Here is a 25,419-nt window from a genome sequence, read left to right as displayed (position 1 = left end):
GAAAGAGCAAACATTTTCATGTGCTAGAAAACAACTTTTCTAGATACAGCCAGGACAGTTGGTTGTTTTGTCAGCAATGGTAATTTATAAGCTTTCTGTGCTGTACTCCCTCACCTGGGGAAGTCAGCTAGATGCATCTTCTTCCTTCAGTTTCCAGGGTCATTAACTTCTTCCCTGAGCATCTGGTGAAGTGAAAATTATTCTTGTGTTCTTGATAATTAGAAAAGTGTGTCAAAAAAGTATTTAAGATATTGAAATTTTGAAATAGTGCTTTGAGTTGTTGAGGGCAGAGCCAGCATGTGAAATGTGCAGGGGTCTTTAGTTGATGGAGCTCATCTTGTCACCAAGCCGGCCTTTGTTAGTCATTGTGATGTAGCTCTGTAACAAAAGGGCTGTGAGGTCTCTCTGTTACCTCAAGTACAATGATGATACTTTGATCTGAAAAGAAGCAATTCTTGTGCTACACGAGACAGGAAAGATTTCCATGGCTTTGTAAGACCTAACTATGATAACATTAATGATAGTGTTTATAACCAATAAGTAAGGCAGTTGCCAATGTGACAATTTGGAATCATAAAGATGAAATTTCAGGTGAGAAATTAGGATATCTGTGTTAGTCACCTAAGAAAATTATATATAAGCAAAGTGATTATAGAATGATAAGGGGATGGAACTTTGTTTAGATTAACTTCTCTGTGGAGATTGCCAGCTTCACAATGGAATTTGTTAAGGTGGAACTATTGAGAATGTTCTAGGGGTAGTGAATAGTTGAGAAAGGATTTTGATGTGAAATGGGTTTGCTGGAGATCTTTCACGAGGAATATATTTACAGGGGACAATTCAGGTTATAAAATAGGCAGAAAAGGTTACCAAGCTAAAGTGGAAAGGAACAGGGTTAAGAAATCTGTCACACGCAGTTCATACACTGAATTGAAAAATTCCTAGTCCTGCTTGGCTGGTCTTCACACTTCATGTGGGCATACACAAACTATGTTCATGGTACTTTGACATCTTCAATAACACTTTCCAGTAAATAAGGGAAGTTGGGATGGAGATTTGAAATTTTATGTAAAAGACAGATGTGTTTACGAGTTCTGATCAAGGCACTGAATATACCAAAAGACAAGCATTACACTTGGAACGTATTCAGTTGACAGTGAAAATGGAAACTCAAATGCGGCAGTCAAGTCATCGTGTGTAAATATAATGAACAGCCAGAGAGTAAAGCCAGAAAATCTTGTGCATCTACCTATAATCATCTTGGTAGTCTTAGCTGAGACCTTTGGATTATTTGTTGGCACAAAATCAAATTTGTGTGTATTCTATGTTTTGTCAATTAAATTTCCATTATTTTGAAAATAAAAATAAAGCTGCTGAACAATTAAATGTTACCACCAAGTATTTACAAGTAAATTTATGATTAGATAAAATGTTATCTGCTGAAAGCAAAACCATCTTACATGGCTTCATACTGGGTACTTTATTTGACTGGATCATTAAATATTTTAATCTACAAAGAGAAGGTTGTAGAGACTAGTATAGGTTTAAAAATATTTGTTTTTCCAGGTCAATTCTCTGTGTAATCCTCTGACTATATTAGAATAATTCACAGACAGAAGGGTTTAAAGTTGTGCTTTAATTACTTTTGAATATTGGGATGATAGACACAGTGGAGTCAGGCATGGTCACATATGCCTGCCATCTCGGCACTTGGGAGGTGGAAGCAGGAGGACCAGGAGTTGAAGGCCATCCTCAGCTACATAATGAGTTTGAGGCCAGCCTGGGAAGCATGACACCTTGTCTCGAAACAGATAGATCACAAAACAAACAAGATCTAGTAATTTTGTTTTAGTGAGAGAAAAATGTACAAGTTGTGGAGGCTGGGAGAGAATGGTGAGCTACCACACAATGGCAGCCTTCATTTCATCGACAGTGTTAATTTGGGGACCTGCGTATCAATGGTTTTGATTTGTTTTCTTTCTTGCTTTCAGGCCATAATGAAGTTTTGATAATTATCATAATTATCTGAGTAATATTCCCAGTCATTTTGACTTTTGAACTGTCACTAAGAGATCGGTTTCTATATGTTCAGCTAGTGGCCTTTTGTTGGATGCCTGAGGTAGAAGATAATAGACTATAAACAAGAGCTGTGATTTCTTACACATCTTCATTTTGACTCAAATGCAGGAAAGCCTTTATTACATAAGTAATAGAGATGCAAGACATCTAGAAGTTCCATGTCTGCTTCTCAATCTGCTTATCTAGATCAGAATCTTGGGAAGTATGTATATTAAACACATCTGGATGTAAAATTACTGGAGTGTCACTAGATCATTGGTAAACATGAATATTTTCATAATTTTACCTAAGCAGTCAAAGGTATGTGGTTAAAGAATTTCTGTTTAATAATATTTCTATTTTAAAAAGTGATTTAATAATCTGGTAGACAAAATTCTTTGACAAAAATTTTTATGTGCTTAAAACTTTATATGTAATAATAATGATGTCAGTATATTTTATTTGAGAAGCACATGCTTAAATTACATATCACACCTGAGAAAAAATGATTTGAAAAAGAAATAATTATAGCTATCTTGGTAGATGATCAGCTAATTAGTGGTAATTTAGATTAAATGCACACACTGAAAGCTGTAATAAGTTTTCATAGCATTGTCAAGTTTTTAAGGTGCAAGTTAAAACATTCTTTTCTTTCAGATTGTTGAATTTTGCTATGTAGACTATGAATTCCATTTGCTTGTTTGTTTGTTTTTTTGACTGTTTATTTTTGGTTGTGAATTTTTCAAATTGTCTCAACAGCTTGTATGTGATTTAAATGGCGATATCCTCCATTTGTAGACATTTCTCCACGAGGCACTCATAGGTGTAATCCTGTATATATTTTAGGCAATCAGTGACCTTATTTTTTGTACAAATCAAGTGACATTCAATACAGATACTATGGCAAGAGAAATCAAAATAGCCACCTAATTGTAATTACTCCCCCCCCCCCCCCCATCATTATATCGCTGCACGCAGAACAACTGGTTTCTAAAGTGAGAACTCAACTGCTGAGTTTGGCAGGTACAAAGGGTTCTTTTCTTTTCTCCTCTCCCTCTGCATTTGTATTTCCATTGCGTGTGAGGCTTATTGGAAAGTTCAAACTGACCTCTCTCTTGAAAGACTTCATTTGAATTCTAGTAGCTTACAGGAAATGATTATTTTGTGTCTTCTGAAATTGTCAACATTTATGGTATAGTAGTTAGATTGTTACGGGAATAAGAACAGTTTTAGGTAATTTGAGGGAAATCATTATCAAGGGTTGGGCCAGATAACATATAATTAGCTGTCACAGTTAGTGGGTCTTGGGTAAAATCAAACATATGCATGTGAACATAGGGATGACGCCTTCTGAACTGTTCTGTCTCAATGCATGGCCTGGGGCCTGGCGTGTGGTAGACATTCAGTGGTGACTGAGAAGAGAGCTCAATGGGAGGGAGGAGAGCACTCAGGCCTCAGTTCCACGCGTCCTTTTGCAGTGGTTCATCTAATCGCGATTCCCCTTGATAGTAAAACAGGAGAGTCATTCTTCCTCAGAGCTGAGCACGAATGTGGCAGAAGTGTGGGAAACCTCACTCCAAAGGGTTGTAAGCACATTGTCTGCTTTACTCTTTTCTGTGTGTTTACTCTTACTGGTTAGTGTTGAGAATAACAAGACAAACGTTACATGTAGCATCGCAAGGAAAGCTTCTATGAAAACTATGAACATTTTAAAAACCGAAAGGCATTTATTAGTTCATTAACTGATAGTAACATATTATTTACCTCGTTGATAAGGTTTCTTTTGATAGTGGTAAAGGTCCTGAATAATGAAGCTCGTAAGTCAGAGATGAAACTCATCTATCTTAATATTGTGAATTGATTTTTACTTTAATGCTTTTTTCTGGGTACGTGTTAGTCAGATTTCTGTTGTGACAGAAATACCGGAAAGACCTGGCTTATGATGAAAGGCTTGGTTCACAGTTTTAGAAAGTTCAGTCTGTAGTCACTTGGCGCTATTCTTTTGGGTCTGTGGCAAAGCAGAACAATCATGGTAGGGAATATGCCGGAAAGCAAAGCTGCTAGCTTCTGGCAGCTGGGAAGGAAGCTGAGAGCAAGAGCCAGTGACCCCAGCCTCCACCAAAGTTTTGTCCCTTGTGACCTGACTTGTTTCAGTAGGCCACCTCTTAAAGTCTTCCTGACTCCCAGTAGCAACACAATCTCCCTGCCAAGTCCTCAACATATGGCCTTCAGGGGACATTTTAGAGCTAGATCATCCAAGGGGCAAATCCATGCTAGATGTTACTGGGGTCTGTACCTCTTTAAAAATATGATCTCAGCAGAGAGGGGTGGATGCTGAGTAGTTATGAATTGCTGTTGTGTCAGGTAGATTAGTCACTAAAAGAAGAGATACAAAGAAAATATTTTGTAACGATGATAAATTCCCAGGCTTCATGTTTAGACTTCAATTTTTTGGTGATACTAACATTTAGTGATTATTATATTTACTATGAAATGAAGTAATTACCATTGTATGAAAATAGTCCATGTACTCACACAGTATTGTTTCTCAGAATTAAGGATTTTCATTCCCATTAAGATAGGTATTATGCAATGCTGTTTTAATTTTCCTGGTTCTCAAACTGTGTCAGAGACCTGTGATATTTACCAAATCCTGACTTACAAATGTCAGCCCAGAGAAAGGCTGTGATTACTTATGGCACAGGGGTCTCATTGTAACCTTTCAGATCTTCATTTATGACTTTCAGGAATATTATAGAAAGCATTTAGATGCATGTGCATGTACACACATACCCCAAACCTCTGTCATGCTAAGAGAGCTAAACAGGGGTAGCAATGCTTTGTGAATAAATGTTTAGAAAAAGTGTTTTCATTTCTGGCTGGCTCTAGATGTTGTCCGGTGTATTAATACTTAGTTTATTTAACATTTCTTGTAGTGTAGGTTTACCAATGAAGAATTATCTGTTAACTTTCATCAGTGTGAAAAAAAATCTTGATTTTTGCCTTTGTGTTAGAAATATACTTATAAAGTCATCCACTTTTTTTTGTAATGGTAATGATGTTGTCATTATTTCCATTGCTCTATCTGTAGTGTGTTATATATATTAATTAGCTATTCTTGTGGTTTGCTCTAAGGCATTTCTTCTCCTTTTTTGGGCAGTAGCTTGATTATGATGTACTGGTGTTCTCTTCGAGTGATTCCACTTGTTAACTCTTCTTGTGCCTTTTTTGATGTCCCCAGATTTGTGAATTTATAGTTTTATTCACATTTGTAAAGCTTTGGCTAGATTCTTCATTTGATATCTCCTTTATCTTGGGACTCCCATGTATGTTAGATTGTTTGATACCCTGTTAATTTTCTTCTTTTTTTCCCTCTGTGTTTTATCTTGAATAGTTTACATTGCTACCTCATCAAGTTCTATTGTTAATACAATCTGGTAGACTTCCATTCTGGATAGTATTTCCTTTTTTGCTTTACATGTTCTTTTTGTACCTTCCATTCTTCTTTTCAACAAGTTTGTATTTTTGAACACATTGGCATTTTACATATCTATGTGCCATATTTACCTGTTAAATCTGTTGTTTTTCAATTCTGTGTCTGTTTCTATTGACTTACTTCTCTCCTGGCCATAGCACATAATTTTCTTCTTCCTTGTAAGCCTAAGCATGCATGTATATGCATAACATATAATCTGTTTTAATATTTTACTATCCATATCACATTAGTTTATTATCAAATTACAAGTCCATAATTCCGCAGTGGAGAAGAACAAACTCTGCATTTTCATTATCTTTCTGTGCCATTATCCTCTGTTTGACTCTCAGTGGTGCTGCCCTCACAGTTTATCTACTGTCTCCTGAGTATTCTTAAAATCAGCTTATGCTTGATCATAGGCATAAATCCTTCTGGTGGTACAGTGCTTTGGCACATGATGGGTGGGTCCATTTTACGAATCTCCAAAACAACTGTTACTCTTCGTTACGTATGCAGGCACCATTCTTCTGTACACAGCTCAAGGGTACCCCAGCCTGGATGTATTTGTTTTCTCAGGAGTCTTTGCACTGCCTGCCTGTCTGTCTGAGGCTTTTGTATAATTTAAATAGATAATGTCCAATTTTTAGATTTGAACATACATTTCTAATCCCCTTTGAAGTCTTCTGATAATTTTCTTATTATTTCTCTTGGGAATGTTCCTCAGTCACCACTTTCCTTTATTTTTCTACAATCTTCAATACTGTTAAGTGTGGTAGATTTTTATACTGTTTATTTCTGTATTTTCTGGTATCCTTGCTGTGCCTGGTTCTTTAATTACATTCTCAAACATGTTTGTTTGTTTGTTTGTTTGTTTGTTTTTGTTTTTTCTTAAAATCTGGATTTGGAGTGAAGAATCTTCCAGTTAAGGGCTGAGAACCAAGTGTATTGTGTCCTGCACTGACTATCCTTGAAAAGCCCTCTTGTGTGCACTAGAAATACTCCCTCTCCCTGTCCTGTTCTAATTTGAAACGTCTCTCCCCTGAGACACACACTTCTTAATAATTCAATGGAGAAGGCATCTTTTCAAATGGAGAGGTTTCCCAGTTGTGGTTCAACGCACTTTTCTACTGTACAAAACAAAATTAATTTTGTACTTTTGGGAATAATATATACAAAAATTCTATTCTACTTGGATCAACTTGTTCACTTTTGATATTTCATTCAAAGAAGACTCAGGGATGCTGAGTTGGGAGGACTTAACTACTCAGAACAGGTGAGATTCTTAAATTGCAGATATATTCAGATTTAAGACATGGATGCTTTGTGCATGAGCAGCACAAGGGACCCTATCCCACAAATAATGAAAACAACATCTCCATTTGTTTAGGTAAAATGGCCCCATCAGACCAAGAGTATAGCTTCCTAACCATTCTTGTGACCTCTGCAGTATAGGACTACCTTATCAGTTCCCTGCAGGAGCCAGCATGGACATTCTTAGCCCAAACAAGATCTTAAGATGAGTCCTTTTTCAGTCAACACAATGCCACAAATTCTGGAAAAGCCATCTAATTGGACAGAAGAGAAAGACTTCACCCTTCATGGGACAGCAACTGTTTTCCTTTTACAAATTCCTTTAAGTGCTATAAGTGCACTGGGATCCAGAGGGTCAAATGGCTTTAGCTCAGCTCATGCAAACCTTAGGTTTCTACAGTATTCATCAGCAAATGCTGTGCTGTCTCAAGGCTGGCATTGGGGGAGGAGCTAAGTTTACCTGAATTTACTTCAGACAACTTCAGATTCACTTCAGAGAGTGAGGTCAGGCCTACCCAAAAGTAGATGGGTAGAGTGCCAAGCAGGGATGCGTCACCTGGCTGGTGATCATTGGTAGTAGATGGCTATCACAGTTTTAAGTGGGGCCATCTAACTGACGTTTAAAAAGAGATGAAAGAACAGGAATGGTCCAGGAGATTTTGTAGTCTTTGGGCGAATGAAAAGAAGCACAAAGGTAACTAATCCATTTATCAATTGGAAATTATTAGAATTTTGAAAACAGTCTTTTTTTTCTTTTTGACAAAAAGCTATGTTTAGAGAGAGCACTATAGAGCAAAAGTGGAATGGACTGCCAAATGCTAAGATAGGAAAATTAAAAATGTCATTTTTAAAGGTATGTTTGAATTAATGGCAAAGTGCTAGAAGTCAACATGTGTTAGAGTGGAGGCTCTGAGCACCAGCAGGGTGCCAATGGTACAGGAACCAATGGAACTCACTGGTCTGGGGTTTTTTTTTCCCAGCATTTGACTAATCAATGCAATCCTAGGCTTAAAATGTATATGGAAATCATCAATTTTTTATATTTATCTAATTCTTAGACTACAACCACATTCATTTGTAGATGGTGGGCTTCTACACTTCCTCCTGTGGATGGAGAGCTTTGTTTGCTTACCTCTGCAGACATCCTGTTAACATTATCCACTAGACAGTGGCTGCAGTGTGAGGCAGCAGCTGACTCTACAAACACACTTCATTTGTGTCCCGAGAACTTCCAATCTCATAACAGACTACAACCTTGATAGTTTAAGAGGCAGGACTCCCAAAGATGCATGAAATACCTGGTAATATTGCACTTTATACCAGATTTCTGATTTTCTGACCAACAGCTACATTTTCCTCATTTATAATCATTAAAGAAGTAATTTAATAAGAATGTACAACTCAATTTTGATGATCTTCCTGGTAGCTCACTTCTTTGAAAGTCATACATCAGAACTATGGAGACGGCTCAATGGGAAAAGCTACCTTTGGTGAAACCTGATCCTCGAATTCCATGCCCAGGACCCACACAAGGAGGAAGAGAAATGACTCTTGCAAGTTGTCTTGTGACCTTTACAAGAGTGCTGTGACACCCCTCATATACACATGGATAAATAAGTGAATGTAATAAAATGCTTTAAGAGCCATAAATCAAAGAATTAAATGCGAGTTATAATTTCAGTATCACAAGAGGGGAAAGATAATTTAAAAGTAGTGACAGTTTTAATTGTTTTCATTATCTATTATAACATTCAATTTATATGGGAAATTTATGATAAAATTATTTACATGTGCATTATCAACACAATCAAACTATTTTGGATTAGAGGATTTAGAGGCAAGTTCTGGGTCCCCATTTAACCCAATACTTCCTGCCCCACCAAGATAGAAAAACTGCCAATAAAACTCGATTTTTCTGGGATAGAGAGATGGCTCAATCAAGTAAGCACTTGCTGCATATTTTGAGAACCTGTGTTTGAATCCCCAGCACATAATGTGAAAAATTGGCTATGGTAGTGCACATCTGGGCGCTCAGCCCTGGAGAGGTGGGCACAAGGAGGGCCCTGGGGCTTGTTGGCCAGGCATCTTACTGTCTCAGCGAGCATCAGGTTTAACCAGAGACCTTATCTCAAAGGCAGAGTTGTGGGGGCCACTGAGATGGTCAGGAGGGGGAACACTTGCTGTTCAAGCCTGATGACTTGAGTTCAACTCCACAGTTGTCTTCCCACACCATGGCATCTACATCCTCACACTCACACAGTAACACATTTTAAAACTCAAGGTGCTAAGTGACACTTAATGCTGATCTGTGGTCTCTCTCTCTCTTACACATACACAGAAGAAAGAGAGAGAGAGACAGACAGACAGAGACAGAGGGAAAACAAACTTGAAAATTCTTACAATCAATAGCTTTAGCACATTCATAGATTGCAAAGTTACTATACTGTAAAAGAGAAAAGGTTTTGATCTTCAAAAGCAATAAGCAATCTTGTAGTTCCTCTGGACTAGCCTGTTTTGCATACATGATATGAACGGTGCCATGCAAACACTCATCTTTTGTTTCTGGTTTGCTTACTTTTCTGCATTTCTCCTTAGCTCATCTTTGCTATACCATGAATGAGCTTTAACGTTTGTGTTCTGTTGAAGTGAATCGTGTTCTGTTGCACAGCAGTGCCTTCGTTTTGGTTGTCTGGTACCCTGTTTAAGGAAATGGGCTGTGGCTACCTTTTGGTTGCTATGAAGAAAGCTGTGATGACTGCTCACATACCAGCTTTTCCTAGCACCTGTTTTTGATTTGCTGGATCTGGTGATTTTGTGCTTAACCTTTTGCGGAAGTGTGAAATTGTTTTCCATAGTGGATGTGTTTTAAGAGTCACAGAAGCAATGCACAGATGCTGTCGATTTCTCCCATCATGGGCACTCAGTGGTCCTGTGCCATGGTTCTGACTTCCATTTTCCTACGGCACAGTGACATTTCCTAATGCATGCAACTCCTCATGTGCTTCTTGGCTATTTGTATATTTTCTTTGGGAAATGACTGCATTTTCAGTAATTACAATTTAAGAAAATATTTTTAGTATTGGGTAGTGAGGAGTTCGTTTGTATTTGGGACATTAAATATCCTAAACATAAATAACACTATGTTTTGCTAAGATTTTCTACTTTCTGTGGGTTTTCTTCTCAAGTTAAGTAGTGTTCTTTGATATATAAAAAGTTCCAAAATTTAGGTGGTGAGTGGCTCTTATCATTTTTGCAGAAATATAACACAAGAGGACTTTTTATTCTTGCAGAGGGCCTGAGTTCACTTCCCAGCATCTGTGCCTAGTGTTTCACAAATGTCCATAATTCTAGGACCAAGGGACTGAAGGCTTCTAGTTTCTGTGACTGCCTGCACACACATACACAGATACATAATTAAAAAATACTTTAAAAATGTTATAAAATTTGAAGAAGTTTAATATATATATATATATATATATATTTAGTTACTAGTGTTTTGGGTGTTATCTTGATAATTATTATTTAGCTGTATATGTACGTCTGTCTGTTTGTATGTGTCTGTGCATGTATTTTATGTGTATATGTGTTTGTGTGTATATATATATGTTTGTGTCTGTATGTGTGTATGTATGATGTGCATGTGCATGTTCATGTGACACCACATGCATGTGAAGGTCAGAAAACAACTTAGCCGTGTCTGTTCTCTGTTTCCACCTTTATCTTAGTTCTAGGAATTGAATTCAGATCAGCCGGCTTGCATGGCAAAAGTTTTACTGCTGAGCTCTCTCACCAGCCCCTTTGATGCTATATCTAAGAAATAAGTGTGAAGTCCAGGGTTGTAAAGACATACCCCTGGGCATTCACCAAGGACTCTTTACTTAATGCATAGGTTTAGGACTCTGCTACATCTTACAATGACCTCTCTTGCACACGGTGTGAGTGAGGATTTACACACATATATCCAGCTTCCTTTCATATTGTTGAACAGACCACTCTTTCCTCACTGAATGCTTTGGTGCTCATTCACCTGTGAATGTCTGCACTTGCTTCTGAGTTCTTTCTTCTGTTCCATTAGTTTTACTCACTTTTAGGCCAGCACTACTTGTGATTACTGTGCGTTTCTGGTGAATTTGGAAGTGTTAGTGTTCTAGTGCAGACCCTTTTCAATATAGCTTTGGTTATTCAGGGTCCTTGGCAATTTCATATGAATTTATAATCAGCCTTTCTACTTCTTCAGGAAAGGCCATCAGATTTATACTTTTTTTTTTAAATAACACTACAAAATAACCATGTCCTAGCCAGCAGCAGAATGTGTAATGTTCTACTGTGCAAGTTATTGCATCTTAATGGGTGGAGAGATGGTATTTCAATGATAAGCTTTTATTGTCAGCTTCTGTTTCTATTAAGGATAATGAAAACCTCATGTCTGGGCCTGTGAACAGAACTACTGTGACCTTTGATATGACCCACCTGTTGCGCCTTCACAGTCAATGATTGTCACCTCATGTGAAGGTGATCTGGAGAGTAACATTCCTGCAAGATGGAGAATAACATTTAATATGGCGCAGGTCTTGGATAAACATAAAAAAACAAAAGAAATGAAACAAACAAACAACCCCGCCCCAAACCAACACAACTTATTTAACCAAGTATTTTGAGAAACGAAGGTAATGACAGCTGATTGGCTCATAATGCCCTTCTCAGGGAGACTTGTGTCTTCACTCACAAGTATGCATACTATGCTCCTGCCTGGTAAGACAAATGACTGCCTGATTCAGAGTTGGACAATTTTTTACAACTACAAAGACTTCATAACCAGTTCCTGGATTATACTCATTTTCTAGTGCTGCTTTTATGGGAAATTAGAATTGTTTATCATTTAGGACTAAACTTGGAAATTATTGATCAGCCTTCAAAAGAAAATATAAGCAGATATATCATTTGCTCTTAGAGCATAGGCTAGACCTTTTTACTCTGGAGTTTTGTGGAAAATAGTTTCTCAGCTAAAGAATGATGTCAGTTCTTGGCTGGAGAGAAGGCTTGGCAGTTAGGAGCACTTGCTGCTCTTGCAAAGGACCTAGGTTTGATTCCCAGCACTGCATGGTGGCTCACCACTCTCTGTTATTGCACTTTCAGGGGATCCTACATCTCTTAGGATTTCCTTGGACTTCTGCACAATTTGGTGTAAATACAGACAGTCAAGCACATATACACATGCCCAAAATAAGTACTTAAAAAGAATTTTATCAATTCTGCCTATATATTTAAAAAATGCATTACCTTTAGATATTTTCACTAGCTTAAAATTTTTCTTTTTCATTCTACTTCATTTCTAAAGAGTGTATCCATTCTTAGAGAGATCCCAGTACTGACTTCAGTGAGTCAATGTTAGTGTTTTATAGTATAACCCCGCCCCCCAACTAAGATACTTTTGAATATACATGTAAGATTTCATCATCATGGAACTCTGTTATAGAAACAGGAACACATCTTTGTTTGGGCTTAGGTAAAGATGGTTCATCCCGAGCACCATTCAGACTAACACTTCTGCAGAAACCTCTCTCTCTCTCTCTCTCTCTCTCTCATTAGTGCCTTGCCTGTAGCTTTGTGAAGGTTTTGCTCGTAGGATGAAAGGTCATGATGGTGTCCAAGCTCCAGTTGAAGGTTTCTGGGTGAATCTTTGCTTATGTCTCTTGCTCTTGAAACCATTTTGCCAGTGCCAGTGGAGCTTGTTTGTAAAAAGGATGGTGCTCATTTGAGGGCCAGGAGTATAGTTTATTCTGGGAGTGGAATTCAATAAATTTCCCTTCCCTTTCCCTCCCCTCCCCTCCACTCCCTTCTTTTCATCCTTCCCTTTCTCTCCTCTCTTTTTTTCCCTCTCTGCTCCATCATTCTCTCCTTCCCTTCCCTCCTGACAGTTTGAATTGTCCACGAACTGTTTCTTCAGATCTTACCTCTCACCCCAATTCTCTTTTGTCTTTAGACAGGGTCTCATACTAGTAACTCATCTTGGTCTTGAACTCTCGGTTGCCCAGACTGTTCTCACAACATGATACGCCTGCATCAGTCTCCTGAGGCAGAACCATGCTCAACTCCTATTTTCTTAGAGAAGCAAGAGTGCTACAGTTCAGTGCCACACCATGCTGTGAGTGGACTGGCATAGGATTCTGGCCGCTGCTAGAATCAATGCTTTTATGTGTGAGTGCAACATTTCAAATGTTAAGAACTTGTGGGGCCAATCCATTTCCACTTGGGGATTTCTGATGCTTTACAGTCTAGACAGCAGCATTATTTTGGAGCTAAAGGAGGTCATCCATTTCAAATTTATTATATACCCAGGCCAGAATTCTAAAAGAAATAGTCCAGTTTCTAGTTTTCTAGTCCAGTTTGACTAGAAAAGTGATCTTATGGGATTGTGTCTTTAGAGCATTGAGAAAACCTAATGTAATCTATAACTTTACTTCTTTATGGGTCCCAAGACTCTTAGTTTTCAAAATTATTCATAGTTTTGTAATGTAGAGGCCTAGGAATTCATCCTTTGAGAATTTTCTAGGTGTCTCTATGAGGATTTCTGTATCACTGACCAATGTTTGCGAGCGGCTGGTGAAGGGTGAGTGAGAGTGTATTTCTTTGAACTCATTTGCCTCTGACTTATTTTGTTGTTGTTGTTGTTTGTTTGTTTTGTTTTGTTTTCGAGACAGGGTTTCTCTGTGTAGCCCTGGCTGTCCTGGAACTCACTCTGTAGACCAGGCTGGCCTCAAACTCAGAAATCCGCCTGCCTCTGCCTCCCAAGTGCTGGGATCAAAGGCGTGCGCCACCACCGCCCGGCCCCTGACTTGTTTTATTAGGTGTATTTAGTATCATGTTGAAAATATGGTATGGTAGTTCTGAGTGTTTCTTTGGATCTGCATGTGCTCTTGGTAGTATCTAATAGGATACTACCATCATATATATACACACACACACACACACACACACACACACACATATATATATATGACTCATGCAATGCTGTGGCTCAGACACTTTATTATATTGAATATAAATAAATATGTAGGAAGAATTGTATTTGTTTTTAAAGTGACATTTGAAACAATTTTTTTGTTACCAAATGGCAAAATATGGTTATTTTAGCATATGGGTAATTTCTTTGCAATATTGACAGTTTTATTACCTCTTATTTATCCAAACATGTACTGTAATAAGATAAAAATAAAAAGTTAGAGATGTTATTGATACATTTAAGACAGAATTTCATGTTTTCAACAAAGGCATATATACTACGAGCATCAAAACTCTTAATTTTAAACATCTTTAATTTAGGACAAAAAAAAAAGTGTAACAACCACTTGCTGCTACAGAAAAAGGGGTGGCAAAAGAGCTGTCAATAGGTGGCTTTCCACTCCGTTTTTCATGTTTGATTTATTCAGAATTAAAATTTTAGAGTATGGTGTGTGTGTGTGTGTGTGTGTGTGTGTGTGTGTGTGTGTGTGTACATGCATTCTCATGTGTGTGCACATGCTGAGGCCAATGGCTAAGGTTGGGTGTCTGCCTCTACTGCTCTTCACCTATACTTGAGACAGGGCCTTTCACTGTAGCTAGCCTTGCTAGCCAGCAAGCCCTGCATTTTTCCTATTTTCACCTGCTGTGACCTCTACTAGTGCAGGGGTCACAGTGCTGTTGCTGTTCCTTGCTTCTACAGGGTGTTGGGTCTGGATCAGGGCTTCCTGCTCACTCAGCACTCTACTCACTGAACAATAGTCTTGCCCTAAAGTATGATTTTTAAAAATCTCAAGATGCAAGGTTAGGTTTTTTTTCCTCCCGTTAGGGTTAACCCTCTTCATTTGCCCTTCTATTGCTTCTCTAGTGTACCTAATTTTAGGAGATAAACAGTCTCAGTCACTAGTGATCTGCTATCTTTCTCAACCTCACAGACTAAATTATTCACAAAATATTAAAGATGTTCACTTAGGTTTAAATATTATGTTTCTATCACAAGATACTGGTGTTATATACTCTTGATTTATGTTGAAAATTTTGTGTTTTTTCGCTGAATGAATATAATCAGTATGGTAAGTATTATGTTTTAAAAAGATGCCAATCTGTAATTTTGTATCTAAGTATTTTTTGATGATACAGGGCATCAATATTAAATGAAAATTTAATTCAGTGATTTCATTTTGTTGAAAATATTTCTATCAGAAATTCATATTCTGCTTGTATTATGCTGAACATGATGCCGCATGCTTTTCTCTTCCAAGCAATCACCAAAATATCCAAAAGTTTAATTTAAATGGAAGTGTTCCTCCATGGAATGCACAGAATCACCTGTGAGGATGATTGCACTCCAGAGGTCATAGTACTTTTGCAGTTCATACCTTAGCTCTGAGTACCCAGTGTCTGAGAGCTCTGGCATGCTGTGCACACAACCAATGTCTAGGTCTGAGCTATTCTTCTGAGCACAGGGGATCAAATTCTACAGTCAGGAACAATAGGCAAGCACACCTCTCTATTCTTCATTTCTTCTGTCTCTAGGGTCGTTGTAGAAAAATGTTTCTGAAGTATCACTTAAAAAAAAAACCTAGAAAAATATCAAATAATTTGGTTGATTCTGAAGCTGTTAACTAGAAGTCATTAAAACTGCAGTGTTCTTAAAGGCTGGCATACCTCCAGGGTGACTGTATTAGTGAGTGTTCTGTTATGATAAGATATCAGAGAACATCAACTTAGGGAGAAAAATTTATTTTGGTTCATGGTTTTACAGGTCTGGTGGTGGTGGTGAGGCACTCACCTCTCCGTGGTCAGGAAGCAGAAAGAGCTCTAGGCTTTTTTTTTCAATATTGGAGATCAAACCTACGGTGTCATGTATGCGTGACAAATTTTTCTCCAATTATGCTATTTAAAAGAGATTTTCTTTTTAAGTATAGAATAGTTTATTCAGGGCATGGGGAGGGAGTCAAGAGGGTAGTAGAGGCAGAGAAAGGCAGAGAGGGGGAGAGAGTAGAGAAGTAGTGGCTGGCCATGAACATGTGGAGAGAGGGAAGAGGGGGGAAGAGCCCAGGAGGGCAAGCAAGAAACAAGAGAGCAAAAGAACAAGAGCATTTTAAAAAAGATATATTTATATATTTTCTATGAATAAGCTGTAGCTGTCTTCAGACACACCAGAAGAGGGCATCAGATGTCATTACAGATGGCTGTGAGCCCCATATGGTTGCTGGGAATTGAACTCAGGATCTCTGAAAGAGCAGTCAGTGCTCTTAACAACTGAGCCATCTCTCCGACCTAAAGGAGATTTTTTTTTTACCATGATATAGTAATATATTCTAAGTAGGAATAAGTAATTTAATTTGCTTAATTAAAGAAGTAGATTACTATTAGACAAAATTGCATATGGTCACCAGGATTGAGCATTTATTGCATAAAAACATGAACATGGGAAGGGGCTTGCAAGAGGAAGCGAAGCATGAGCAGGGTGGGAAGGGGGTGAGATGATAGGGCTGAGAGCAGTCAGAATGTATTATATACATGTATGAAACTCTCAAAGAGCAAATCTAATTAGTGAAACATCATTATAAAACTGAACAAAGTCATATTATTTTAGAGCATTGGATGTAGAACCTAGTGCAGATTAAAGTTGCAGGCTGTGAGTCAGATAGTTAGGTTTCTCCCTCCTCCCTTCCTCCCTTCCTTGCCTCCTCCCCGCTCTCCCTCTTCCCTTCCCCCTTCCTTCCTTCCTTCCTTCCTTCCTTCCTTCCTTCCTTCCTTCCTTCCTTCCTTCCTTTTCTTCAGTCTTCTCTTCCTCACTCCTTCTCCTCCCTTATTCCCTCCTTCCTTCCTTTTTCCTCCCTTCTCCTTCCCTTCTTTCTTCTCCTCATCTTCTCTATTTTTTCACAGGCTTTCCATAGATAGCCAGGCTGGCCTTGAATTAAGGATCTTCCTGCATATAGCTAAGTGCTCAGAATGAAGGCACTCATCACCCTTCCTCATTTCCAGAATTAAGAATAAATCTGTGAGTTGAGTGGTGTTATGAGAATAATTTTTAGGGGGTCTATTCTAAGACTAGTGACTTAAAAAGTTATGCATTTATTTAAAATGTTTCTACCAAAGGCTTATTTTTTAATAGAAAATTTCCATATAATATATTTTGATCATATTCTTTCTCTTCCTCCAACTACACCCAGCACTTTTCCCCGCTTCCCTACCCATCCAACTTCATCTTCTCTCTCTCTCTCTTTAAAAATAAACCTAAACCAAAACAAAAAGTAACTAAACTCACTTAAAAAGCCACAATAAGATCCCTAACCAAAGAACACAAAAAAATATAGAGTCCATTTTGTGTGGGGCCTACCCTAGAGTGTGGTTGATGTTGCTAGCAACAGTCCACTGGAGAAAACTGATTTTTCCTTTCCTGGAGGGTATCAATTGCAAACAGCTTCTTGGTTGGGGAAGGAATATTTTTGTGTGCCCACCTTCCCTTCTCAATGCTAGGAATTTGTATAGTTTGAATCTGTGTAGGTCCTGTGCATGCTGTTACAGTCCCTGTGAGTTCATATGTATGCATTTTTCCTTCTGTGTCTAGAAGATTCTGTCTCCTTGGCCACCACTTTTGTCTCTTACAGTCTTTTACCTCCTCTTCCACAAAGATCCCAGGGCCTTGAGGGTAGAGGTTTGATACAGACATTCCATTTGGGCCTGAGTGCTGCAGATGCAGTCTGTCTCCCACCATGTGCACATTGTCCAGCTGGGGGTCTTTTGTTAATTGCTGTTTAATGTAGGACAAAAAAGCTTCTCTGATGACAGTTGACTGAGGCACTTATCTGAGTCTCAACCTAGTGTCTAAAAGTTTTAAATTTGCGTTAAATGTAATGTCATTTCTCACTACCCTTTCTCCTCCCAATTCCTTCCATGTCTTCTTCATCTAACCTCCTGATCCCCCTACTGAGTCTCAAATTCATGGCCTATTTATTATTATTATTGTTATACACACACACATATGAGCATGCACACACACGCGCATGCACACACACGCACACACACACACACATGCGCATGCACACACACACACACACACACACACACACACACACACACACACACACGCAGATGCTACAACCCGCTGAGCTTATCTAGTTTATCTAGTTTATCTAGTTTATCTAGTGCTACATTTATGTTCATGATTTCAGAGCGGATCACTTTGTATGGGATAACCAGCTAGCAGATCATCTGGGGAAGACTCATTCTTCCCTCCCTTCTCAACACTCATCAGTTGCCTGTAGTTCTTTGTCTAGGGGTTTTTCCCATGCCCATGTTAGGCTGACTGTACAGATACAACTCCTTTTCTCAGGGGAACAGAAGCCTAATTTAAGCTTTTCAGGTGGTAAACCTCAATAAAGAATGGCTAAGTGTCACAATGAACTTATCTTTATATACAGTTGATATATAGTAATGATAAAAATCCTAAAAATAAGAATGGCTAATATACAAAATTATCAAACACAGGTAAATAGAAAGGAAACTAGGAATAATTTTCACTATAGGTCAAAAGAGATTTTTTGTTATTTGAGTTTTTATAGTTTGTTTTTTATTTAAGACAGACAACAAAATTTAACTTTGGCTTTTTACTTAGAATAAGTAGAATTACTTTAGGAGCTTTGTGTTGTGATCCCATATCAAAAGGAATTCTGGGTATTATGAGGAAAAATAATAAAAACAATGTATAGCAGAATCCTGTCTTTGAGCAAGAACAACCAACAAAATCAGACAGGAAAGTCAGGTTTTGTTACTGTGTCTTCAGGAGGAAATAGAGTCAGAGCATATCTAGAAGCCCGGGGAGGATGAGGTGCCTCCATTACACAGCTCCAGCCTCATGTCATGTTTAGGAAAGTACCACACTGAGTCCAATTTGTGCTGTGTTGTGTGTGTGTGTGTGTGTGTGTGTGTGTGTGTGTGTTTGTGTGTCCTCTGTATCATGCTTCACCTACCAGGGACTGCACTTCTGATAAAAGTGATTTTCCCTCCCCAGGAAGCCATCAACACAGCTCTGCATGAGTCCTTATCCCTTCCATGCTGGACTGTTGACTGGCTTCATCTTATGGAGCCTTGTATAGATACCCACATTTTCTCTGAATTCAGGAGCACATCAGCCCTGTCATGCTTGGGAGACTGCTTCATCTCAATCCTCCCTGACAGCTGCTCTCACAATCTTTCTTCTTCCTTTTCTGTGATGGTCCTGAGCCTTGTGGGGTGTGTGGTGAGGATGTTCCATTTATGGCTGAGCACTCCATACTCTTACTCTCTGTGCCTTCGATCACTCACGTTTCTGCACTAACTGCTGTCCACTGCACAAAGCTGCTCAGGAGACTTTTAGTACCTTTTATGTTCTATTAGTCTCAACAGCCTTTGTGGGCATTTGGTGTCACTCCCACCCCTTACAGTTTATGCCTGTTTGTGTCCCCAGTTTGTAGCACTAGAGCTTTCTATGACTTATGCTGAAGCGCTGTAAGCAAGGCAGACTGTATGATGCGGTGGTCTCTGCTTACATTTCTCCACCACAGACAGTGTCTAAAGATATTAGATCACAGACAAGATGGTATGCTTGTGTTTCTCTCATCGAGCTCTGCTTTACCTGGAATTTCCTTGGTACACAACCAGGATATTTCTTCATGGACTCTTCCTGACTAGTTCTGTTGCTTTGCATACCCCTACTGCATTCCACCTTCCTCAAAGGATCATTGGGTCTATCTTCTTATTTTGAGACAACTGTATTCTTAGTTTGAGTGTACAGTTAGTGTCAGATCACTCAATTCTCCATTTTTCTAGTTTGAATGCATTTGGAAAATAATCTTTAGTGCATTGATCTTGTAGTTTTTTTTAAAAATCATTTTGTTAAGTCATTTGCCATTTTCATTATGTTGATTGCTTTTAAGGGGAGTGAATAGAGAAAAAATGCTTTTATTCCATGTGTGCTGGTCAGCTTTCTGTTACTGGAGTAAACTTATAAAGACTAGAGGCTGGCTTTGGTTTAGGTTCTTGTCCCTGATCTGGACTCAGTGGGATGTGGTGCTAACTCACATGGCAGGATTGTGTGGTAGAGCACACTGCTTGCTTCATCAAGTCAGAGAATGAAGGTGGAAAGGGAAAATGGCTGGGGTCCCACATACCTCTCAGAGCTGCCCCCGTGACTCTAGGATCTCCCACAGGCATCTCCTTCTAAAGATCCATAACCACTTCCCAGCTGCACCACCCTGGAGACCCAGCTTGGAACAGGTAAGCTTAGTAAGCTTGACTCAAGTGCCATCTTTAGCTAGTGTAATGGCTCCTACTGTAAAAAGATTTGTAGGCTGTGCATAGTAGGACACATTCTTAATTCCAGCATTTGATAGCAAGTGGCAGGCAAATCTTTGTGGTTTGAGGATAGCCTGGTCTACAGAGTTAGTTTCAAGGCCCTGCCTTAAAAGCAAGCAAGCAAGCAAGCAAGCAAGCAAGCAAGCAAGCAAGCAAGCAAGCAAGCAAACAAACAAATAAAAATCTGACAAAACCAAAACAACTGCAAAGGATTTATGAATGTGTTTGCTACACTTTCCAGGTCAAACATTTCCTAGACTTTATTGCCTATCATGTATTAAGCCTTGCTCAGTGAACTATAAGTAACTATTATCATTCTGAATCTTTTAAAATGCAGTATGTTTTAATACTGTCTTACTTAGCCATTTAAGATTCAGATTAAGTTGGTTGCCTATGTCACACTGTAGTGAAGCTGAAAGTAGAATCCATGTTTTTCTAACTCCAATGGTATAAGTTTTTTGCCATATGGTCCCAGTTTGTATAATTAAAACTTTTAAATGAATGCTATATGATTCTATTTATCATAATTAGATCTTCTATTGTCACCTTTTGACTCGTTTAAATTTAATAAATGTGTTCGTTATTCATCTACTCACACATATGAGCAATGATAGTGCTGGAGGCCATGAGTTGATTTTAATGGTCATATCTTGTCTTGGGAGTCACACACTGTATCAGTACAATTTCTTCATTTGGCTTATCTATGACAAGCTCATTCCTGACAGTCTATTTAAAGTCTGTGTTCATAGGCTTGCACCATGCTTTCTGTTACCCTTACATTTGCTATTTTCACTTAGAATGTTTGCTTCCCAAAGCCCTTTTTAGGCAAATGCTGGCTTCCATATAACAGAGCCCACCTGCTGAGTTAGTATTTAATACTCTCCAAGCTCATAAGTCTGGATGGGGGAACCATTCTAGTGTCCTGCCATCCTGCACTGGGGCCAGCAGCTCCCCCTCACACATTCTGAAGCCCCCAGCTCTCTGTAAATGACTTGCAACAAGTACTAACTTTAGCTTTATAAAATCTAGTACCTTCCTCACAGGGTGGGGTCCGGGTATGATGGAGACTAACTGGTATGCTTAGGAGACAGAGACAGTACATTCTACTGTTATCCACAGTCATCCATTTGCTATTTCATAGAGACATCTTTTATCCTTCTTACTGACTTGGGTCTTAACAATGTAATTTCTTGGCAGAAGCTTTTATAAGCCTGCAGGTTCCCATCTAGAAACATTGCAGGACTGTCAGGCTCTTCTAGAAGATTGGAAAGCTTGTATCAAACCTCTTCTTGCTATTTCCTCTGTTATGCAAATGGCATGTTTCAACCATGGGATGTATAACCCTCAACCCTAATTCCAGAAGGAGAAGACAACAGAATAGACCTGAACTTGACTTACAACCTGGAACACAGGAATAGAAGATGACCTGTTCTCACTGATATGTAACACAAGCTGGGAAATGAATACTTGTTGCTGTAAGTCACAGAGTCTTTGAGGTTGTTATGCAACACAATACCACCTTGTTTACCAGTTCTGAATGTGTCAGCTTTGCTGCAGTCACAAAGCACCCCAAGCTAGCTTACAAGCACAAACATTTATTTCTCAGTCCTGGATCTACAGGCTAGCTGTGGCTCTGTTTGCTTTGCTTGGCCAAATGTCTTCTTAGTCTGTGACCTGAGTTGAAGGAACAGCTTCTGTTGGGGCTATGGTGTTCCCATAGAAGACCCAGGAGTAAAAGAGGCTTCATCACACCCACACAGGTGCACTTAAATCTTCCAAAGGTAGGGCTATGCCACGTAGTTTTATATTCTATCGCCTGGTGATGGGTCAGGGACATCTACTTTGTCTACTGAGAGGCCATGGGAGTCCTAGGCAGAGGTGGGAACAGACAGTTGGAAGCAGTGCAATGTAGCCACAGGAGACTTTTACTTGTAGAATTCTTCTACCTGTAGCATTTCTCTTTCCATTCCAGGATGACTGAGTAGGTATACAGTACTTAAAAAGCTTGGGAGTTGTAGGTCAAATTAGATTAATTTCACTCACTATAGACTTTTTGTTTTGCTTTTTGTTTTTTTGAGACAGGGTTTCTCTGTATAGCCCTGTCTGTCCTGGAATTCACTTTGTAGACCAGGCTGGCTTCGAACTCAGAAATCTGCCTGCCTCTGCCACCCGAGTGCTGTAATTAAAGGCGTGCGCCACCACGCCCAGCCATTATAGACTTTTAAACTGTTTCTTTCAGTGCAGGTTCCAGCCAAGGCTTCAATGGCAACAAGAAAGAGTGTACAGAAAAGTTAACTATTAGAAGGGGGCTGGTTCCAGGAAGATGCATTCTAGAGAGAGTCAAAAACTTCTCACCTTGGAAACACGTTCATAATGTTGTCACTTTTCCAGGACTCTAAAAGGAAATGGCTAGGGCAGATGCCCTTTTTTCATTTTTCTTTTTCCTCCTCTTCCTTCTCTTCTTCTTCCTCTTCCTCCTCCTCCTCCTCCTCCTTTCACTTCTTTGGTGTTCTAGGAATTTTTTTTTTTTTTGAGACAGGGTTTTTCTGTGTAGCCCTGGCTGTCCTGGAACTCACTCTGTAGACCAGGCTGGCCTCGAACTCAGAAATCCACCTGCCTCTGCCTCCCAAGTGCTGGGATTAAAGGCATGCACCACTATTGCCTGGCTTCTCTAGGAATTTTTATGAGCCTTTTAAAAGTAACTGAGATGCTGGTCAGAATTCTTGGAGCAGACAGGTGATATTTGTAGTCTGGTTGCTGGGCTCAGAGTGAGAAGTTCCTTTGGCCTCTAGAGCCATTTCTCAGGATTGGCATTTGTGTCCCAGGCATGAACATCCATCTGGAAAGCCTTTGGTCGGTTGTATAGCCTGTAAAAGCTCCTACTATAGATTAATTTGTAACTTTTCATTTTTATTGTTAATTGTATGGGAATACGTGTGTGTGTGTGTGAACTGGGGTACATGTGTGCCACAGACCTTTGTGGCAGTCACAGGATAACTTTTATGAGTTAGTTCTCTCTATTACTGTGAGTTCCAAGGATTAAATGCAGGTTGTTGGGCTTATACAATAAGAGCTTTATTTGTGGGGGAGGGAGAGCTGGGGATAACCACTAGAAAGTTTCAGATGCCAGGGACATAAGAGGTTACCAGGACCCAACAGGGAGGACTTTAGCAGAAATGCTCCCAAAAGGGGAGATAGAACCTGTAGACACCATATCCAGTGGATAGGCATGGCCCTCAGTTGAAGAATGGGGCCACTCACCCACCTCAAAAATATTAATCCAGAATTCCTCCTGTTAAAAGGAAAAGCAGGGACAAAGAGTGGGGCAGAAACTGAAGGAAAGGTCATCCAGAGACTGCCCCACCTAGAGACACATCTTGTCTGCTAATACCAAACCCAGACACTATTGCTGATGTCAAGAAGTGCTTGCAGATAGGAGCTCGGTATAGCTGACCAATACAGATACGGATGTACACAGCCAAAAATTGGATTAATCACAGGGACCCCAACGGGGAAGTTAAGGCAAGAACTGCAGGAGCTGAAGGGGTTTGCAACCTCATAGGAAGAACAATATCAACCAACAAGATCCTCTAAAGTTCCCAGGGAGTAAACCACCAACCAAAGAGTACACAGGGGGCATCCATAGCTCTGGCTGGATATGTAGCGGAGGATTGCCTTATCTGGCATCATTGGGAGGGGGTACACTTGGTCCTGTAGCGGTTTGATGACCCAGGATAGAGGGACACTAGGGTGCTGAGGCAGGAGTGGGTGGGTGAGTGGGGGAGCACCCTCATAAAGGCAGGGGGAAGGAGGAGGGGCCAGGGGTCTTGTACAGGGGAAACTGGGAAGGGGGATTACATTTGAAATGTAAATAAATAAAATAATCAATAAAAAAGAAAAAAGAAAAGAACTTTACTTGCTAAACCATCTTGCCAGCCCCACCCCTCCTACATTTGTATCTGTAATGTGGCTCAGAGTACATCAAAAGGTGGCTGGAGGGAAAATTTGGTAGAAATAAGAACCTCTTTCAATGCTATATAGAAATTCATTCTGAGTCCTTAATTCCTTTTCTGATTTTTGTATATCTATTTCTTCTTACCCAAAATATATGTGGATCTTATTTTAAGTAAATTTGTTATAGGAAGAAGAAATGTTGATTTTCAGGTAAACCAGTACTTTTTTTTATATGTTATTTTTATTTTTTGTTTGCATGTCTGTGTACCATGTGTATGTAGTGCCTGGTACATATAGAGGCCAGAAGAGGGTTTGAGATCCCCTGGAACTGGGGTTGCAGATAGTTGTGAGTCACTATGTAGGTGCTGGAAATTAAACCCAGGCTCTCAGGAAGAACAACCAGTATTCTTAAGCACTGCACCATATCTCCAGACCAAAGCAGTACTTTTAAAATTTAATATCACACCATGAAATTTGGGAAAGGAGTTTTCTTCCAGATTAGCTTATTGCATAGCACCTGGAAGACATGGTTAGTAATATGCTGGATTTTTATCTTAGCTGCTGAAAACAAAGGTTCATTTAACTAATTTCTCTCCTGTGATCTCCGTTTTCCCAGAACCTAGCAAGTGACTGAAGACACTGCCAGCTCTGCCTTTCTTATTGGGAAAAGTGCTGTCACAGACATTTTGTTAGTGGTCCAAATATAAAGGGGAAATTGAATGAGATGTGAATAAAATATATTTTAGATAGTGACCATATTTTTTTTGTCTAGCCTTTAAGGATAATTTTTTTATATTCAAGAGTCAGATTCTGGAAGTAGAGTTTTTTGAAAAGGCAGACACACTTGCTTTGCTGTGAACCACTGTTGCTGAAGGTATTGCCCTGTTTGTGATGAATACACATATTGCTTCTATAATGTGTTTGCTTTGTAAAAGTTGCGAATTGACATGGATATGTTGTATATAAGGTGTAGCATGCCAGTAGCAAATACTTGTATTTTTCCAGAAGTTTTGTTTGTATAACTTGCTTCATATTTAAATCCCACAGAATGTTACTGAGTTCCTGGTAATTAGAGCACTTGTGTAGACTTTGCTGGGGAAATAAATGAACAGGACAAGCCTCTCCATGAGAAGACAGTCTATTGAAAAAGATGAAAGATGTTAGATACAGAGCAAACTCGCATATCAAGAAGAGACATACAGGCCATGTTCTCATTACTTAAGGCATGAGGGATGCATTCTAGTCTGAAGACTTTGTAACTGTCAAGAGAACTTGTC

The 25,419-nt window shown here is 39.1% G+C and overlaps 1 protein-coding gene across 31 annotated transcripts in view; it reads left to right on the top strand.

Moving 5' to 3' along the window:
* The window catches only part of Sox6 (SRY (sex determining region Y)-box 6), a 569,905-nt gene that overhangs the window by 45,195 nt on the left and 499,291 nt on the right, over nt 1–25,419 (top strand). The window contains exon 1 of one of the 31 annotated variants that reach the window (NM_011445.4): nt 496–591. The exons of 29 other annotated variants lie outside the window; for them this stretch is intronic. The gene's annotated coding sequence lies outside the window, so the exon portion shown is untranslated. Of the gene's footprint in view, nt 1–495; nt 592–14,213; nt 20,111–25,419 lie in introns of those variants that run through there. One more of the 31 variants, XM_030242277.1, reaches the window with a different exon arrangement.

The sequence above is a fragment of the Mus musculus genome, chromosome 7, assembly GCF_000001635.26.
Source record: "Mus musculus strain C57BL/6J chromosome 7, GRCm38.p6 C57BL/6J".
Classification (NCBI taxonomy): domain Eukaryota; kingdom Metazoa; phylum Chordata; class Mammalia; order Rodentia; family Muridae; genus Mus; species Mus musculus.
The sequence above is the reverse complement of the archived record's forward strand: the minus strand, read 5'-3'. Positions and strand labels throughout refer to the sequence as shown.